Consider the following 7,000-nt stretch of genomic DNA (forward strand, 5'->3'; position numbering starts at 1 on the left):
TCAATCTTTTCTCAACCCTCCCTTTGCTGCAGTATTAGTTCTTAAACCTGCTTGAGAAATTTTAATAGGGAAATTTTAGATGGGGTGACTTTGGTCAGCCCTAAACAGAATCCTGTTTATTGCTTTATACTTCCCTGTCTTTAAGAATATGAGCTATGATTTGTTTGCTTCTAGACTGAAGAAATAATGGAAATCCTATTTTTAGAATTTCTACTATTTAAAGGTTGAAGCTTTGCTTTAAATACTAATAAAATCTGTCAAAAATTATAATCAATTTGATCAATTTGGGATTTATATCTATCTAATCTATCTATCTATCTATCTATCTATCTATCTATTTTACCAAAATCAGAGCAGGGAATACCAGTCCAATTTACTAACACATAATTACTACTTTGTCATGATTTTCCAAGTAATCCTTTTTAATTTTTTTTTTTTTTTGACAGGCAGAGTGGATAGTAGAGGGAGACGGAGAGAAAGGTCTTCCTTTTTGCCGTTGGTTCACCCTCCAATGGCCACCGCGGTAGGGCGCTGCGGCCGGCGCACCTCGCTGATCCGAAGCCAGGAGCCAGGTGCTTCTCCTGGTCTCCCATGGGGTGCAGGGCCCAACCACTTGGGCCATCCTCCACTGCACTCCCTGGCCACAGCAGAGAGCTGGCCTGGAAGAGGGGCAAGCAGGACAGGATCGGTGCCCCGACCGGGACTAGAACCCGGTGTGCCGGCGCCGCAAGGCGGAGGATTAGCCTAGTGAGCCGCGGCGCCAGCTGTAATCCTTTTTCATAAGAGAAATATTTTAATATTTTTATTTGATTTAGTTTGCCAACATCACAATGAATTCTACAATGTCTGATTGGTTTAAATGTTCAGTTTTAACCTTTAAGTCTTCATTTTTACTTGTATCTTGCTGCATTGATGTAGGTTTTAGAGAAGTTTTTTTAAAAAGATTATTTATTTATTTATTTATTTATTTATTTGAAAGGTAGAGTTACAGACAGTGAGAGGGAGAGACAGAGAGAGGTCCTCCTTCCGTTGGTTCACTCCCTAAATGGCCGCAATGGCCAGAGCTGCGCCAATCTGAAGCCAGGAGCCAGGAGTTTCCCCCGGTCTCCACACAGGTGCAGAGGCCCAATCTTCCACTGCCTCCCCAGGCCACAGCAGAGAGCTGGACTGGAAGAGGAGCAACCAGGACTAGAACCACTGCCCACATGGGATGCCTGTACCGCAGGTGGAGGATTAACCAAGTGAGCCACGGTGCCAGCACCCTAGAGAAGTTTTTTTTTAGAAAGGTATAAGAGTGGCATGTTTTTGAATTCCTGTACTCAAATACCTAGATACATCTTCTGTTGCTTTTACATGTGAACAACTTCATAAGATAGCAAATTCTTACTTATAAAACATTTTCCCTTACAAATGATTTTTCAGTGTGTTTTACCATTTGATATTATGGAATACAAACTGAAGTAAGTCCTATGTCTCATTGTTCTTAACCTATATTTTAGTCTATAACTTCTATAATTAAAATTTAGCATATATTGAGTTGTAGGATTTTTGTTTTTAACACCAAGAATCCTTTAGATTTCCAGACCCAGGGTTACAATCTTCTTGGGAAAGTTTGCTTCTATAAAGTTTTGTTTATTTTTGTTTCGTCTTCTTTGTGACTCAAGTTTTCCTCCCTTTTCCCAAGGAAAACACAGCTTTAAGGTAGGGACTGCTTTATCTACTCTATACAAGGTTACTTCAGAGAGTTTGTGGACAAATGGAGTTAAAGGTAAAATCTATTTTGCTGCAAAAACTTTGAAATTCATTCATATCAGAGTGTCTTCAAAAAGTTAATGAAAAAATTCTACATGGATTTCAAGATTTTTTGCACCAAAAATTGAATTTCATTTTCCACAAATCTTATGAAATATCCTCATAATTTGCATTTATTCTCTTTCCACCTCATTGTCACGTATTTCTGGAGTTTGATAGTTTTCTCAAGTTTATCCTTTATAACGATCATTTATTTTCTGTGGTGTCTTTTCTCCACTTTCAGTCGCCAATATTGATTTTCAATTTGTAGTTGCATTTGGAGTTTTCTTGCAGTTCTAGTTGGTTTTTTTCTCTATTTACATCTTTATCTTCATTGATTGTTTTTTCTTCATATTTCCTTTGTCAATGTCATAAAGTTGCTTAGAAAATGTAACTTTTTAAATATAACTTTTCTATATATTTTTTTCAGTAGAAAGTAACTTCACAGTGATGATCTTTAATGTCTAAGAACAATATTCACTCTTTAATTAAAGTATGCTTTCAGAGCTCTCATTTTCTTTTTTGGGTGGTTTGATTTATGAATCTTCAAATGGCTGGAGAGTGACCCAGGGTCAGGAGGCAGCAGGTGACTGGAACCTTTGTAGCCTCTTCACTATTTATTTGAGTGGCGTCTCACTCTCAGATACAGACCTGAAGGTCAAGTGTGCCTTCACACACTCCTCTAATTCTCAATGCCTTGCAGGCAACATGAGTCTGCAGAATTGTGATTGGGTGTATATATCCTTTGATGCTTTATATTGTTTAACTAAATTAGATGCCCAGTTTGGAGCTTTCTGAACAGCATACTTCAGTCTGTATTCCTACTCTGGTACTCACTGCTATCGTACTTTAGTTTTAAAGCTTTCATCAAGAATGACTAAGCATTTCAGAGAATAGTGCATCCGTGCCTGGCCCTTCTGCTCTCTGTCATGTTTATTCTCTGAGATACAGATCTGAGTGGGTGCATCAATGAAAAAAGAAGAAGCAAAGCAAAACATAGGGCAGAGGCAGGACTCTCTTTTGCTAGCTCAGAAGCTGTGTCACTCAGTGGCAGTGGGAGGGTGACTGCTGGTGGGCTTGGGTTAATGCCTCAAGGTTATTGCAGAAAACAGGATTGGGGAGGCCTCAGAGTTTTTCTTACCTTATTTAGTATCACATGATCTATGCTGGATTCCAGAGGGGGAGCATGTGGCGTGCAGTCCAGTCCACGCATACCTATCAGGATGGAATTGTTTGATAGGCTGTGACTCATAGAAAATGGTAGAAGTGACAGTGCACTGGTTCTTAGACCAGACCTCGGGAGCCTCGCACACTTCTGCTCTCCCTTTCTCTTCAGCCCCAGCCTCTGACATGAAAGCAAGTCTGAAACAGCCTGCTAGAGGATGAGTGACCACAGGAAGAGAGCCAAGCTTCCCAGATGAAGTCGTCCTGGATCAGCCAGCTCCCAGGAAGCCTGCCAACAGCCCACAGAACAAATGAGCCCAGCTGAGAGCAGCCTCGCCTGGCCTAGAATAGCCATTTATGGCCAACTTAGAGACTTATAAGAAATAATGCTTCAGTCAAAACAACTAAGTTTTGGGATGGTTTGTTATGCAGCAATAACTAACTGATACATTGCATCTTATCACAGGACCTATTCAAAGACCCCTGATAGAAGTTGGAATGACTTACTTTCCCAGCAGCAGAAATACACGTTCTGATCTCACCACATCCTGACCAGTATTTCTGATGACAACCAAGGTAAAACTGACCTCTCAATGTAATTTGCACTGAATTGATTCACTGATATATTGAAGAGTTTCTTGTGTATTTGTTGCAAGTTTTAACTCATCGTTTTTTCTATTTTATTTATGTATTTATTTTATTTGAAATGCAGAGAGACAAGAGAAACAGACTGAAACTGAAAATGATGGGGAGAGGGAAAGAGAGAGAGAGAGAGATCTCCCATCTGATGGTTCACTCCTCAAATGCCCAAAAACTGCCAGGGCTGGCTGGGCCAGGCCAAAGCCAAGAACTCGGAACTCAATCTGGATTTCCCTTGTGGGTGGGAGGGAACCAACTACTTAAACAATACCTGCTGCTTCCCAGGGTACCCACCAGCAGGAAGCTGGAGTTAGGAGTGGAACTGGAACTCAAACACTGGCACTGTGATGTAGAGTGCCACTTTTTCTTCATGTGGGACACCTTGATTGTGTTCCCAGCTCCTGGCTTTGGCCTGGCCAATCCCAGCTGTTGCCAGCATTTGGGAAGTGAAACAGTAGATGGGAGATCTAAGACTACTTCTTTACCTGACTTTCTCTGCCTCTCAAGTAAATAAAATAAATAAGTAAATAAATATTTTTAAAATATCAGGAATTTTGGATAGATATTGACAAACTAATTGTAAAGTATATACAGCAAAGTAAAGAAATGAAAATAGGCAAAAACAATTTTGGAGGACTCACACTACTTGATTTCAAATTGGTATAAATCTAGGGGCTCCAGAAGGCACAGTATTGCCTAAAGGATAGTCACACAGATCACGGAATAGAACAGAGAATCCATGGAGTCCACAGAATCCAAGTGACTTCTGAAAAGTTGCAGATCAATTCCATCAGGAAAGGATGGTCTTTTCAACCCATGATACTGGAGGAATTGGGCATTCATATGCAAAAGCAGACAAGCAAACAAGTGAAAAATCCGCAATCCACACCTCACATGGAAAAGTAGTTGTGAGACCTACTGGGAGACAAAAATGCTTAACTATAAAAGTTGTAAAACAAAATATTAGCATAACTCTTTGTAACCTCACTTAATTGAGTATGCTTAGATATGATACCTAAAGTATGATTCATAAAAGAAAAAGTTGGTAAATTGAATCCCATCAACCCTAGAAATGTTTACTGTCTAAAAGAAACTGCTAACAGGTTGAAAAAATGAGCCACAGACTGGAAGGAAATTTTTTTTAAAAGATTTATTTATTTATTTGAAAGTTGGAGTTACACAGAGAGAGGAGAAGCAGAGAGAGAGAGAGAGAGGTCTTCCATCCACTGGTTCACTCCCCAAATGGCCGCAACAGCTGTAGCTGCACCGATCCAAAGCCAGGAGCCAGGAGCTTATTCTGGGTCTGCCATGTGGGTGCAGGGGCCCAAGGACTTGAGCCATCTTCTACTGCTTTCTCAGGCCATAGCAGAGAGTTGGATCGGAAATGGAGCAGCCAGGACTCGAACTGATGCCCACATGGGATGCTGGAACTGCAGACAGTGGCTTTACCCACTGCGCCATAGCACTGGCCCCTGGAAGGAAATTTTCAGAAATCACAAATCTGACAAAGAATGTGTATCTAAAGCACACAAACTAATAAAATGGAGAATCTGAAAGCAAACAACCCATTTAAGAATGGGCAAATGCTTTGAACAGATACTTCAGTAAGAGTTACATACAAATGGAGTAATCACAAAAAGAGATGCCCAGCATCGTTAGTTATTAGGAAAGTGAAAATTAAAACCACAATGGGAACCTATGCCACTGTACACAGTGCAATCAGACTATACCACAGCCTTCTCTGCCTGACTCCTGACCTTGCTGTGTTAATCTGAGAGACTCTTCCTCTACGCCCTTCACCTGCCAACTCCCCTGATCCTGTAAGTCTCAACTCAGGCACTGAGAAGCCTCCACCCTCGCTCCAACCCCTCCCCCACTCAGGTCTGGGTTATAGGTTCTTCACCCTGTGATGCTGGGCCCTCCATTTCACTTATCACAGCATTGATCAAATATACAGTGCTTGCTTGTTTAATTAGAGGTTTCAATACCTTCAACTCATATTTTCACAAAATCAGCATCCATCTTCTTCAAGGCTGTAGCCTCAGAGGTTAGCATATTTGAGTAGTTGTTGAGTGAATGAATAAAATCAAATCAGAAAAGCCCTCTGCTGCTTCATGGAACCTCAGCCTGTGTGTGAGCCCAAGATTTCACAAGGTCTCTCAAGTTGCCAGGAGAGCTGCCACCACTCCATAGCCATTTGCACATTAGTTCCACTTAAACAACAACAACAAAAATCTCTTTTCCTTCACCAGAGGAAGGCCCGGCTTCTTAGGCAACTTGCTCAGCTGACCAAAGTTGAGTTGTTATCCTAAGCCACAGGACCTAAGGTGTCCCAATCTGGTATTACCAGCTACAGTTCGTCCTGGGAGAGATAGGGTGTCCGGCACAACACCCTGAGCACAGCTTCGTTTCCCTCCCTGACTTGTAAGACATCCCTTCCGACACAGTGAGCCTCTGAAGGCGAGGCCTCTGCTCCGTTCAAGTCATGGTTTTCTAGCTGTGCAGACAGACAGGGGATGTGTTTGTGCCCTTGTCTGCACGTGGCCTGAGGTGAGCAGGCATGCTCGTGCCTCCCTGGGTTACAGAGCCCCGAGTTCCAGCAGCCTGCCGCAGCATCATCAGATAGGTGTTTGCATTAGCTTCTCAAAATGCCTTCATCATCCTATGCTCTTGTGTAAGGCTAGTGTCATCGGGGCCTTCTTGTATTCCTAATGGAGTTTTGAGTATGTTAGAAACTTAATAGACATGACTACTGAAAGCCTGGCTTTACAATTCCTGACGTCTTTTCCTTTCTCCACTAAGGTTTCTTTTCTGACTAAGGTTAGCGCAGATGAGGGGAGCCAACTCTAGACCCAAGGTTCTCTGCTTTGTAGAGAGATGAAATTACAGAACCGTGGAGCCTTGTTTTCCTCCCTCTGTTAACAGGATGACGTTTTGCAGACTGCAGAGGGATGGGCAGGAATAAAAAGAGAACAGCCTGTCCGTTGCAGTTGCACCTGGTTGGTAGAAGATGCTTTAAAGAAGTTTCTTTTATCTGTTCAGTATGTTCAGCTGGGAAACTTCATGTACTTCAAGAGAAACTAGCCAGGGGAAAATAAAGCCCGCTTCCTAGTTGTTCCATCAATAACCTCTATGAGAGATGTTGACTTGTGAAGTCATCTATATGATGGATAGCACAGATAGAACATACCTCTGAACCAAGCTGCATTGCTGAAAATAATGTGGTGAACGTCCTGGCAATTAATTGACGTAAAGACTTATCCTTTATTGTGCTTTGGTGATACTGTGCTAATTTAGAGACCATGGATGATGGTTTATGCAGGAATCTCTGGTTGAAAACATCACATGGTTGGTTGATGTTGCTGTTTATTGCTGCACTCTATCCCAGTCTATTCTTGGAGGGTTT

Source organism: Lepus europaeus, chromosome 20, assembly GCF_033115175.1.
Source record: "Lepus europaeus isolate LE1 chromosome 20, mLepTim1.pri, whole genome shotgun sequence".
NCBI classification, from domain to species: domain Eukaryota; kingdom Metazoa; phylum Chordata; class Mammalia; order Lagomorpha; family Leporidae; genus Lepus; species Lepus europaeus.